This window comes from Grammomys surdaster, unplaced genomic scaffold, assembly GCF_004785775.1.
Source record: "Grammomys surdaster isolate TR1022 unplaced genomic scaffold, NIH_TR_1.0 366, whole genome shotgun sequence".
Classification (NCBI taxonomy): domain Eukaryota; kingdom Metazoa; phylum Chordata; class Mammalia; order Rodentia; family Muridae; genus Grammomys; species Grammomys surdaster.
This window is the reverse complement of record NW_021604785.1, coordinates 573,839-587,967: the sequence shown is the minus strand read 5'-3', so window position 1 is coordinate 587,967 and position 14,129 is coordinate 573,839.

Genomic DNA, 14,129 nt, shown 5'->3' with positions numbered 1-14,129 from the left:
AGAGAGAGAGAGAGAGAGAGAGAGAGAGAGAGAGAGAGAGAGAGAGAATCTATGTCTGTGTACTGATGGGTGGGATGTGTGTGAGAGTATTAGCTGAATAAACATCCAACCATGCTAACCTACAAAATGAGAACTAATATGGGCCAATCTGAGTAAATGTGGGTACACAAAATTCTAGAAACATTTATTTTGTCTGAATATAAAATGAGTCAAGATTCTTGTTGGGAGTTGGAAACTAGAAAAACGTTGAAGGAAGCAAGTGAAGAGTGCAGGGCTACGACACGCTGCTAGGTCCCTTCTGATGGCTCACTGTGTGGTCTGTTTTCCTGTGTTCATGTCCTCTGAGCACCTGAGCTCTGAAGTTGTACTGGATAGCTTTATGTCAACCTGACACATGTCAGAGTCATCTCAAAGGAGAGAACCTCCACTGAGAAAAATGCCTCCATAACATCCATCTGTAAGGCATTTTCTTAGTTAGTGATTGATGAGGGAAGGCCCAGCCCATTGTGGGTGGTACCATCCCTGGGCTGGTGGTCCTAGATTCTAAGTGAAAGCCAGCTGAGCAAGCCATGAGACACAAACTAGTGAGCTGCATCCCTCCATGGCCTCTGCATCAGCTCCTGTTTCAGGTCCTTGCCCTGTTTGAGTTCATGGTTTGAAAAAAAAATAGCCCCATAGGCAGAAAAAGAGTGACACTATTAGAAGGTGTGGCCTTGTTGGAGTAGGTATGGTCTTGGAAGAAGTGTGTCACTCTGGAGGCAGGCTTTGAGGTCTCATAAATCTGGTCAGTGTGTCTCAGTCTTTCTTCTGCTGACTTCAGATCAAGATGTGGAACTCTCAGCTCCTTCTCCAGGACCATGTCTGCCTGCATGCTGGGCTTCCTGCCACGGCCATAATGGACTGAACCTCTGAAACTGTAAGCCAGCTCCAATTAAATGTTGTCCTTTATAAGAGTTGTCTTGGTCATGATGTCTCTTCACAGCAATAGAAATTCTAACTAGGACACACACCACAGCACAAGTGTCTGGAGACATTTGCCGGGATGATTGGCCTCTCACAGGCCGTGCCTTTCTCTGGCTGATGTCTACATTTAGTAATAAAAGGGTCACACATGCAACAACAAGGGGTTCTCTGGTTCAAGGATGATTGTCTTGGCTAGTCTCTAAATTGAACAGCACGGATGCTTTCTCAGAGCCTGTGTCCTTACTTCAGGCCAGAAAATTGGTGCTCAGTTAGTGGCTCATTCCAAGTCACACGTTTTGTCAGTAGTTAAAATGTGGCTTTCAACTAGGGAATGTGTCTTTTATGTTTCTAAAACACACTAGATTCCCGTTACATACTTGTCTCCATCTTGCTCCGGCTCTACCTATCCCCTGGGTCTCATATCCCATGCGACTGTAAAATCACCACGCTCTCATTGTGCTAAAACAAGGCATTGAGGCATCATGAGGCGGCTGTTCTGTTTCCCTGGGGATCAGCACCTCGGCTGGCTGCTTACAAGGATGCAGGTGGGCACTACTGTGCACTGTCAGCCCACCACTTACACCAATCGGCACAATCTGAATTAAATCCCAGAGGCCCTCCTACCTGACTGTTTAATGACAGGTGAGTGACAGTGGTGGTGGACTCATTGAGCACTGTCCACAGGTGGACGGCATGGAGGGTGGAACTGGAGTGGGCATCCTTCTCTGCCCTTCAGCGGTCTTTAGAGAAAGGCAGATCTCAGCAGGACTGCTGTGGAGACATCCAAGGCCTCTGATGGTCCTTTTACCTTCCTTCTTTAGAGTAGTTTTGTACTTAGAGGAAAGTTGCTAAGACGGTATGGGGTGGGGGTTCTCTGGGTACTCTCTGCTTGGTTCCCCCATGTTGGCGTCTACATTTTTCTGTTTGTCTGCATCCACTGCTACCTGCACTCCAGACTTTATTTGCATGTCACCACGTGCTCCACCAGACGGCGTCCACTTCCAGGATTTAATTCAGCACATGACGTTGCTTCATCTCCTTGGTCTCCTCTGATTCATCATTTCTCAGACTTTTCTCTTTAGAGTTGTTTCTCTGATTTCACTGGCATCTCATTACTGGTCATGTGCTTGCAGCAGAATCTTGCTCAGCTTCTTGTTATGCTTATATGATAAATGTTGGGAAGAAGAACACAGAGGAAAGTGTTTGCCCTACATCCTACCTGGGGCCCTGACTCCCCAGTGTAGTTCTGGAGACTGTTAAGGCGGTCTTGGTCTGGTGTTCTGACTCAGTTCTCTTTCCTTCTTGTCCAGGAAGCAAGTGGCTGAGTTCAGCCTCAGTGAGGAGAGATGAAAATACCTCTTGCAACAAAATCAACCTTAACTCATGTTCCCTGGATCGTGAATTCATTCATTCAGTGTCCTTAGGGGCTTGGGCATATTTAGGTTGTAATTTGTGTTGTCATCTAGGGCCCGGTGCTTCTTTGAGTCCTTCCAGTATTAGCACTGGGAAGTGTTTTCAGTTGGCTTCCTGTGTCCTGTCCTCTTGGGCTTTCAAGCATTATGGTACTTCTTGGTTTCCCTCCTAGCTTTAGCATCATAAAATGCTGCTGCCCTTAGGCTGATGAGATGACTCAGCAGTTAAGAGCACTGACTACTCTTCCAGAGGTCATGAGTTCAATTCCCAGCAACCACATGGTGCTCACAACCATCTGTAATGAGATCTGATGCCCTCTATGGGGTGTTTGAAGACAGTTGCAGTGTACTTACATATAATAAATAAATACAAAATCTTTAAAAATGCTGCTGCCCATTTAACAGACCAAATATGGGTCCATACTGCTGTGTCTACCTCTAAACTGGCAGCACTGGTGCCTTTTGGTCTCCTTCTTGCTCATCTGCAGTATCCTCTTTGCTTGGAGAATCCTGGATACCTCTGTCCATCCTTCATCACTCACGGATCCACCCTATATACACACAACTTCTGATGGGAGTTGTGGGGAGTGAAGGAATGGCTTCAAGATTCTGGCAGAGGGAAATATCTATTCTCTATAACTGAAGATTACAGGGAGATGAGTGTAGCCTGTTATGTGTAGAGGTTTGAATTGAAAGTGGCCCTGATAGACTCATAGGGAGTGGCACTATTAGGAGGTGTGGCCTTGTTGAGAAAAGTATGTCACTGGGGGCTGGCTGTGAAGTTTTAGAAGCTCAAGCCAGGCTCTGTGGCTCATTCTCTTTTGGATCTGCCTTTGGATACAGATGTAGAACTCTCAGCTACCTTTCCAGCACCATGTCTGTTGCATGCCACCATGATTCTTTTTTTTTTCTTTTGTTTTTGTTTTTTTTTTTTTTCAAGACAGGGTTTCTCTGTGTAGCCCTGGCTGTCCTGGAACTCACTCTGTAGACCAGGCTGGCCTCGAACTCAGAAATCTGCCTGTCTCTGCCTCCCAAGTGCTGGGATTAAAGGCGTGCACCACCACTGCCTGGCTCACCATGATTCTTGATGTGAAGATAATAGATTAACCTCTGAACTGTAATCCAGACCCCATGAAATGTTTTCCTTTATGAGCATTGCTGTGGTCATGGTGTCTCTTCACAGTAATAGAAATAATAGAAACCCTAACTAAGACAGTGTGTTAGGACTGCTACAGCTGAGCAGGTGACTCGAACAAGGCAAGCTCCTTTCCTCACTGTTCTGGAGGCAAGTGTCTAAGACCAAGGTTCTGGTGGGATAGGTTTCTGGTGAAGTCTCTCCCTGTGATTTGCAGACTGGCCTCTCCCTGTATCCTCACCTATTTGTCCATGGCTGTGGCTGTTTTAATCCTCTCTTGTCATAAGGACAGGAGTCACTTGGGTTGAGCCCACCATGATGATCTCCCTGGATATGAACCTTTACAGACCTGTCCTCAGATTCAGTCACATTCTGAGGTACAGGGCACCAGAACTTATGAATGCAAGTGAGTCACAGCTGAGCTCCCAACACTCATAAAGGGCCTGGGGCACTTGAGGAGGTGGGTGACGTAAGGTGACATTCAGTGGAAGCTTGGGGTGGACAATTTGCTCTCTGCAGGCACTAGAGACTTTAGGCAACCCATGTTCCCACACAGTGGCTAAGGTGTGGGGACACCTTCTATTCTTTCTCCTTAAAATATAGTTTAGATATTCCCTTTTGGAGGTAGGTCTAACTCACATTGAAGTCTGGAAAGGATCGTGCTTCCTGGAAAGTGCCACCAAGGGCCGCATAGCCAGTGCTGTCAGAAAGCTGGCTCCTGAGAGCCCAGTGTGGGATTAAGAGGAAGGAGAGAGAGAGAGAGAGAGAGAGAGAGAGAGAGAGAGAGAGAGAGAGAGAGAGAGAGAGAGAGAGAGAGAACACGGGACTTGAGAGAAGAAGATCCCAGGGCCTTATGAACAGACCCCTCCTCAGGCAGATCAAGCACTTTAGAAGGTGAGTCAGACATATCTTTTTGTTATTTTTGGATGGGGAGGGTTCAGCCAATCAGTTAAGTTTACTTTCCTGATAGGCAAGGAAGGAGCTCTTGGAAGAGAGACCCCAAGCCAGGGCCACCGGGGAGCCAGTCTTCCTTGGCTGGGAGAGGAGAAGCCTTGCCACTGTTTGTAGCCCCGCGTTCTGTAGATGGACTCCTGTGCAGTGGCAGAGCCCCACTTCTGCCAAGCTCTAGAGAGTGAGTTTTGTGACATGAGATGCGTAACGGTGATTAGTCCAAGTCACGGAAGACATGTTACAGAGACGGATGCATGTGGTTGGTACTCCTCAATTCTGATCAGTTTATTGACCCCGTGGAGCATGAGCCAGCCCTAACCCAAGGTAGAGTGTCAGATTTGTCAAAAGTAAGGCTCGTTAATCAAACCTAATGGCCTCTGATATGTTTCTGTGAGTTTCGGATTCGTTTGTGATAATCGTTTTCTCAATGTGTGATTTTTCTATAGAAGTCAGTCAAATGATCTCAGATGTACAGTTGGAACGAGGCTCTCAAATATATGGATGCGTAAGTGTAATTCTAAGGAAAACACATGGAAGAAGGTTTGATTAAATGGACTTTTATGGCTTCAGTTTTCTAAACAACAGAAGTTAATTGCAGAAGAGGGTGCTTGCCCCTGTGTGGAATCCTCCATCCGAGCAGTTCACTAAAACCCAAAATGTTAGTCTTGCATTTATTCATTATGCAAATACAGCATATAAAATATTCCATCAAGCACTTTAAACAGTCAGCCAAACACATCTTTTTTATTATTAGATCAGGAAACTCAAATATAGTTACTGTTTATTGGTTTAATTAACATATTGGAAATACAATTTGGTTTAAACTTCTCAGTCTCTTGTCAAAGCTTGAAACAGCATCAACAGTTTTATAGGGTTTGAAATTCTATTCTTTAAGGCAAGTAGCTGTGTTTTCTATTAATGTCCTTAAATAAATAATGTTATTTATTTAGGTCCGGCCAGGAAGGCAGCTGTGAGTTGAAAGCATTTACTTAGAGGCCAATGGTGATTTTCTGTTTGTCTGATGCCGATCTAATACAGCCCACTAGGAAGGTAATTTGATTCTCCTTGCTTTGACAGAAACCTCTAAAGCAAATTACTGTTGGACGTCCCTGCTCTCAAAGGCTGTGATAACAAGACCAAGGGCTAACATGGGTCACCCACTTGGGCTGACTTTCCCAGTGGCCAGTGCTGGACAAGGGTAGGGTGGGAACTCAGTCTAGGAAGATAGGCTCTCAAGAAGGGTGACAGTGAGGAGATGGGGGAGTGTATAGGAGGAAGGTGAGCCAAGGGATGGACAGAAGCCATCCATGCAGCATCTACACTCCAGGGAGTATTCTGACCTTCCCCAGGGGAGGGTCATCTCTTTCCCCAGAACCTTTTCAAAAATTCAGTTTTGAAAGATTTATTTTTTTTATTTTATGTATACCAGTACATTGTAGCTGTCTTCAGACACATCAGAAGAGGGCATCGGACCCTATTACAGGTGGTTGTGAGCCACCAAGTGGTTGCTGGGAATTGAACTTAGTACTGCTGGAAGAGCAGTAAGAGCTCTTAATCACTGAGCTATCTCTCCAGCCCCATAAAATTCAGTTTTTAAAAGAATTAGGGCTGGTGTTGTGAAAGTTTTGGTCATTAACATTCCCGGCCTGAGATGAGCATTCTGGAGGTCTGGAAGGTTTGGAGGAGGGGACGTGTGAAGGATAACCTTGCTGAGGCTACGCAGATCAGCTGGTTTGGGAAGAAGTTCCCAGGGCCGTATGAACAGACCTGTCCCGAGGAGAGTCAAACATTTTAAAAGGTCAGCCAGATAATTCTTTTTATTATCATAGCCAAAGTTTAAGTGCATCATTTATTGGTTTAAACAAGACATTGAAAATGCAATTTGGGGTGAACTTATCCTTTTTATAATCAAAACTTAAAGCAGCAACAACCATCGAGAAAGGAGCCCGTGACATTTATTTTGGATCTTTGATCTTCCCGCTCTAGTCTCTGAAAACTCTGAGGAAGATACATTCAGCAGTCACTTTATAGATGTGATCCTGCAGCTAGGAGCTCTGCACCTCAAACCCTTCCTGAATTCTCTCTCTAGAAAGGTACTGAAGGAGTTTGAAAATGGTCCCCATAGGCTCATAAGGAGTGGCAATATTAGGAGTTGTGGCCTTGTTGGAGTAGGTGTGACCTTGTTGGAGGAAGTGTGTCACTGGGGGTGTGCTCTGAAGATTCAGATGTTCAAGCCAGGACCAGTGTCTCTTTCTCCCTGCTGCCTTCAGATCTTAATGTAGAACTCTCAGCTACCTCACCAGCACTATGCCTACCTGCCATGATGACAACATATGAAACCTTTGAACTATATGCTAACCCTCAATTAAATGTTTTCCTTTATAAGAGTTGCTGTGGTCATAGTGTCTCTTCACAGCAATAGAACCCTAAGACAGGGTCTGATCATCCAAGCCTGTAATTGAGCTCAAGATAAATACCTCATGTCTTGAAGGTGGGACAGAAGCAGAGCTTTGAAGGAGTGCCTTAGGATGAGAAACCTGGCTTCCTCATCTCAGCAGCTTGGGAGAGGTGCACAGCTCTGTGCCCAAGGTGAGGCATGCAGGGTTGCCTCAGAGCTAAACATCCACTTGCAATCCTAACTTAGTTCCAGGGGCCCCAGTCTTTCACTGTGATTGGGCCCTACTGGGATACACAGGCCAACCAACCCATCTTCCCACTTGCATTAGAGGCAACTCCTAAGCTCTTCTCCAGTACCCTTAGCAAAGCCCCTAGCTCTGTGTGACTCCCTTCTTCTTCTGTCCACTTAGGGAACTCCCTCCCTCTTCCATTGCTAGCTTGACAAATTCCTCCATAGACTCTTTAAGAATGATCCAGAGAGCTCTATGCAAGTGCTGGGAGGTGCATATTATTTACTTCCCGACCCTGCCACCTTGGCCAGGATAATGCCAAAGTCATTATACTCAGCAGTGCCTGTCTGGTCCCAGGATAGAAAAACTGTGGCTTCTTGTTTGTCTGGTCCCTGTATCCCTCCACAGGAGTGTTCTAGTTTCATTCTATTGCCATAATAAAGTGTTCTCACCAAAAGCAACCCAGGGAGGCAAGGTTTTATTTCATCTTACAGTTTATAGCCCATCACTGCAGGAATAAGCAGGAACTTGAAGCATAAACGCCTTTTTGGTTTCATTGCTTGCCGACTTGCTCCCAGGCCCACCTTTAGCTAGCTTTCTTATATAGCCCAGGACTGCTTGCCCAAGGATTGGTGCCATCCACAGTGAACTAGCCCTGCTATATCAATTAATAATCAAGACAATCCCCACAGACAAGACTCCAGGATGATGAATATGGGTAATCTCTCTTGAGATTCACTTCTCAAATATTTCTAGACTGTGACTGTTGACAACCTAAGACAATGGGTCCTCAAGTTTCCAGAAACTGTTGGAGCAGTGTACATGGTCTCTGAATAAGTTACAGGTTTTGTTTTTCTTTTCTTGTGCATTCTATAATTCAGACAACCAAGAATGATCCAGAACATGGTATAGTTCTTTGTTTCTCTAAGTTAAACTTATTTCTTGTTTGTCTGGAGGGAAAACTTGCTAATTAAGGTCACAGCCTACCATGTCTGGATAGCTCTTCTGAGCTTGGAGCAAAGTGGAGGACTCCCTTTACCAGCAGGGCTTCCTCTTCACTGACATTGTCTGGGGAGCTTGAAACCCCCCCACCCCCCTTCTACCTGCAGAATGTCACATAGCCTTGGTGAGATTACAGGTTCTGCTTCCTGTCTCCCTGATAAGAACCTGTCCAGCAAGCACCTGAAATTCCTGGAATGCCCTTCCATGCAAATAAAGCTTTCTTTAGTACTCTAAGCTCTAGCCAATGATACTTACCCGCCCAAAAAAATCCCTACCCTTTCCCCCAAAACTATATAGTCCCTGATTCACCCTGAATAAAGTTGATCTGCCTCTTTGAAGCTGATCCTGGAAGCTCATTTCTGTGGTACTCTCCAGACCTCTGAACCCTGTCCTTCAACTCTGTTCCCTTTGTCCATATGGGTTGATGGTCAACAGCCCCTGGGGAGAAGGTAGGATCACATCTGTTTGTTGAGGTTGGGTCTTGACCTCAAGACCTCAACCTTTCAACTGTGGGGATTTCAGAGGTATGCCACCAAGCCCAAATTACATCTGGTTCTTGAATCAGTCAGCTGTTTGGCAGACTGAGGCAAGCCTGGGAATTTTGGAGGCCCTCCTCTTCCTTAGACTCTCACAAGGACTTTTTTTTTTTTTTTTTACTGTGGAGTGCTTTGAAATTGTATGAGATCCCTCTGTGGACAGCAGCCCTCCTGTGTGAACCCATGCTAACTCGAAAGATTGGTAATTGCTTCCATACGAACCCCGCACTCTTCTGCCTGGGAGTATCTGTCCCCAGGGTATAGTCTCTCTTAGTTTGAAGTCACAGTCCCTAGGGAACTGCCTTCTCTGGGAGCCCCTTTCATGAGGATCCCAACCATATCCTTCTGCTTGGTTAGGATCATTGACAGGAGCACACCTGCCTGGTAACAGAAGACTATGGCTTCCGTGTCCTTATGGAGGGCAGGGAGAAGCTGAGCCTTTCTATCTAGGCCAACAAGGTTTAGAGTAGCCAAGAAGAAAGCCATATTCACTATGTTGGTCTCCAACTACACCAGAGATCAAGACATCAAGCCCTGAAAGCAAAGGTCACAGTTTCTGAGTATATCAGAAGTCCACATAGGCCAGCAGGCTGTGCTCACACTGAGGCTGGGGGAGGAATTCTCTTTATGAAGCTTCCATGTGTCACACTGGCTTGAGAGCTGCCTTTCCTCCACCTCTGTCTTCACCTCTCTTCTCCTTCTACCCTTTGTCTGCCTCCCTGTCACCAATGCTACTGGCCTCACCTAGCTCTCCAGGTCTTACAGCTGCCAAGCCTTCAGCGTGGGGATGATCTAAATGTTTCATTCTGCTGTGAACCACTCTCCATGGGCAGATTTTGCCTCCCTGCCCAGTTCTCTGGCTATACCTGGGCTTTCCTTCCCCAGCCTCCCATAAATGGACAGCTTCAAACATTCCTTTCAACGGGAAAGCAACTTTCAGACTGAGCTCTTCTGTAGGCCTGGCCTCATCAAATGTACTATGGACTTAGGCCCCAATGATGGCCATCTTCTACTGTGTGTATAGGAACGGCCACATTGTGACAGGGCTCCCTGTCTGCCTTGGACCTGTATGCATCTCTACACAAGCGGCCCCTTAGCTAGGTATCAGTAGCACTGTCAGGACTGGAGCTCTAGGAACTATGTTTATGTGTTGATGCCATATATTGTCCGATCTTTGTTTTAGGGAAAAAGCCAGGGCATGTTCTGGGAGGCCTGGCCAGTGATGGGCTCCTTTCTTACAAGTTTCTATAGGTCAGTGGTTCTTAACCTGTGGGACATGACCCTTTGAATGGCCCTTTCACAGGGGTCACATGTCAGATATCCTGCATATCAGATATTTACATTATGATTCATAACAATAGCAAAATTACAGTTATGAAAGTAGCAAGGAAAAGAATTTATGACTGGGGGTTACCACAACACGAGGAATTTTATTAAAAGGTCATAGCATTAGGAAGATTGAGATCCACTATCTTAGATGGTCGTGCGACCAGCTGTCAATTTTTGCAGAAGCTCTGGTCCTAAGATGTTCTGTCTCTATCTCTGCCTGTGTGTGCTATCATGGTGGCTGTATAACTCTAGCAGGTGGTGAATCTGATAAAATATGACCCAATGCCTTTCAAAACCATGCTGTTTTTCTGCTGTAACTCCAGTTGTTTGTGGCTCTTGTGGATTTCATGTTGAGGACGCCCCTTGCACTAATTTCCCTCTGCTCTTGAAATTCTTGAAGAATGGTAATCTACAATTTCTCTCCAGATCTATTTCTTCCTGGAGTTCAAATTAAATACACTTCTGTGCTCACTGCAGAGCTCCAGGGCTTCAGTGACCTCACCCCTATAGTAAGCTTCTGGTTCCCTGGAACTTGCAGTTTGGGCACTGGGTGAGGGCAGGGAGGGGGCAGGAAGGTTAGCACAGCTGCCCCTTCCCTGGCCTGTGCCACCCAGCAGTATACTGATTTGTACAAGCTCCTGTGGCAGGGAACACACTGAGGACTTCCCTAGGGTTGATTTTTGATTCCTGTCCATCCCCTCACAATCTAGCTCTTTATTTTTTCAACATTAAAAAAATTAAAAACTAATATTTCATTATTTTACTCATATGAATGTTTTATCTGCACATGTATCTGTGTACTACATGCATGCAATTCTCTAGAAGATCAAAAGAGGGTGTCACATTTCCTGACACTGGAGTTACAGACATTGTGAGCTACCACACAGGTGCTAGGACTTGAACCTGTGTCCTCTGGAAGAGTAGCCAGTGCTCTTAACTACCAAGTCATTTCTCTAGTCCTTCTATTTAGTTCTTATACATCCAACACTGCAATCCCGGGAGTCAGGTTGTGTAATCCACTGAGTGGGAAATACATCTGCTAATTAAGGTCCTCTGTTCAGTTAATCTGAAGCTGACTGCTCCTGAGGCCCACAGGCTGTCAGTCACAGTGCACAGGCACTGAGCCTTTCTTTGCCTGTTCTGCTCTGGGCAGTCACTGACATTGGAGGAAAGAAAGGCATAGGGGTCTGGGGAATCAGAGGCTGTGGAAAACTCCCTCATTATCACAGTGTCTTGTCCCTTCTTGCTGTTTATGTGGGGCATGTGGCCAGCCCATGGCGAGGGAGCAAGGGAAGGGTGAGCTTCTTCCGCTTGGATTCTGGGACTTTATAAATATGAGGTTGATATGAATTAGTTTCTCTACATAAACTACGTTTTTTTTTTTTTCACCCTGCTGTTTTGCTCTGCATTTAAAGTGTCAGCAAATCTTATTTGATGATCATGTTCCTTTTTCTGGTGTCTCACATCCTCCCCCATTTGCAACACCTTCCTTGCTTTGGAGCACGGACCTGTTCCCTAAGCCAGCATACTTCCAAAATATAAACAGAAGAGCTTTTAAAACTAACAGGACATCTGAGACTCGAGTTTGTTGTAAAAATTCTCCAAGAGTACAGTCTGTGCAAATAAATGCCTTGGTTCCAGCTCCAGCTAGATTTGGGGAGTCTTTTAAATACCTCCCTGTGGCTGCCCAGACCTAGCCTCACCCCCCCAGTATGAGCCAGTGGGAGAGCAGAAGTGTTGGTCTTAAGATTCAGGTTTCTAAGCATGGCAGCATGGGCAAAGCCTTGCAGGGAGAGGCAGAGGCAGGCCAGGGGCCTTCTGAGTGACAGCATGGTGGTGATGATGGGGATACAGAGCACAGAGGTTGGAGAGGGAGTGAGTATGGAACCATACCAAGATAGGCAGCTGTGGAGGAAGGGTGGGGAGGCCAGCAGGGGCTGTGCTAAGCCCAGCTGAGGGTTGGCTAGGCTTGAAGCAATGAGATCAGCGGTAACTGAAGCATCTGGTGAGAGTCTTTACGCTAAACACTGGCCTTTATGCTTTCTTCTTTGGTCCTCAGTGAGACCTGATGGGACAAGTCTTATCCCTATAAAACATGTCTGGGCAGAGCTGTCTTCTTAGGAGCGGAGAAAAGGAAGGGCTAGCAGGCGGACCAGGCAGGCCCCAGAAGGGAGGATATCAAAAAGCACAGCCAAAGATGGCATCCAGGAAGTTGGGAGGTCAGTGAGTGCAGAAGGCTTGTTTGTGGTGATAAGGCTTTGGGGAAGTCAAGGGGCAAGGCCAGGGACAAGAGAGACAACCTTCGTTAGCCTTGAGAGACCCAGGCTCTGTGGATGAACTGCACGTGAAGACACAGATTTCAGGAAAAGCCACTTTGCCACTGGATGCCCCTTTCTTTCCTGAGTCCAGACAGCTGCTATTGGTGTGCCATTTATTCTGATGAGTGTTACTGGCCACAGGGCTCAGGTAACAAGGTCTCTGGGTCTGTATCTGCCCAGAACACCACAAGGGTAAATGATTTCATTTTGTTGCTGGTCACTTTAGACTAGCAGGAGTCAAATGTGAGGAAATATGTTGTGTACGTGTGTGCTTTCCCGGGAGAGCTATTCCTGGATCACATGCGGAGCCGTGCTGAGGGTAAAATGTCCCATAGAATCATCCTGGGAAGGGAATAATCCCATGACCCCACTCAGGAGAGGAGTGCCACAACCACTGTTTCTGGCAGGTGTCCCAGTGGGATCAGGCTCCAGGGGTGAACTCAGGTGGGAATCTTTGTGTGGTGCTGACCACCTTTCTCTGAGTGCCATGTTCACTTTTGTTTCACCCCAAGGTGACCCAGGCAGAGCCTGTCTACCCTCAGTGATGGCCAGGGGAGGCCTCCCTAAGTCCAGACTTTGTACCTTAGGTTTGGTGGCTTCTCTGCAGGGTTGTGTTCTCTGTAGAGTAGGGGGCTCACCAAGGAGAGTCCAGGGTCTTTCTAGGACCCTGTTTGGAAGGAAGAAAATCTGCTGAGAAAGGAGATATGGTTAGGGAAGGGATAGCAGCTGAGTTAAATTCATGTTGAGTAGAAAAGTAGATCCAGAAGGCAAAATTTGAAAATGGAGGTCAGCCTGTGACATGAGTCTGGAGGGCTTAGATCACACTAGGCTTAGCTCTGAGTGGGGATTACAGGTGAGTGGATACCCATTCTTTACACACACAGACTAGAGGCTTCCTATGACAGCATGCACTTTGAAAATTGGGGAGTGGGGAGAATAAAGACAGCTTGAAGCAGAATGATGTGTGGCCTTAGCTGGGGGACAGGGCATTCAGAGTCCTGGCTATCTCCTTCCCTCACCTGGCTGACATGTAGTCAGCTGCCTGCATACTTAATATTTCATCTGTCTTGATAGGTCCCCAGAGGCTGACATAGCAAGGCCATCAAGCCACAGAATAAATGAGTCTCAGTACCGCTGCTAGTAGATCTGTATGGATTTGTATTCAGAGTGCATAGAATGGATCTGGACCCTGCCACATGTCTGTTAGCTAACAGCTGGTGAGACAAGGAGAGAGAGGGAGAGAGAGAGAGAGAGAGAGAGAGAGAGAGAGAGAGAGAGAGAGAGAGAGAGAGAGGTGAGAGGGGCAAGTGGAGGGGGAGAGACAGAGAGAACTAGTAATTGGCTGTTTTAGGTTGCATCGGATAGAAGCAGTGTAGGATGCTGGATGAGGCAGGTCCAGTGCTTGCCTCTGTACCACCATGCCTGCCATTGATCAATAATACCATCTGTTTCTGGGTGGCAGTGGAGCTGGCCACGGAGTTATGGCTGATCTCTGCCTGGGCAACAGTTTAGGGTCAAACTCCAGTATCTAAAAAGGTCAAGCCATGTGGGAATCTCAGCACTTTCGGAAGAGCTTTGCTTTCAACTGTGTCTAGCTGGCGCCAACCACAGTGCTGTCTCCCCCAACTTGGTGGGACCCCACAAGTGGGAGTATCTAAGAGCAGGGGCACTTGTGTCCCTACCTGTTGTCTGGCCATGGACAAGACTGAAAAGCTTAACCCAAGGCCCAAGTCACAGGCTGTGTGTAACACATGCGGTTTCCCATCACAGGAGGCCACCACCCAGAGGCCACTCTGCTACCCGTGGCCTTCCTTCAAGCGCCAAAAAGGGTGAGTAAACACGCAGTTTCTAAAGCT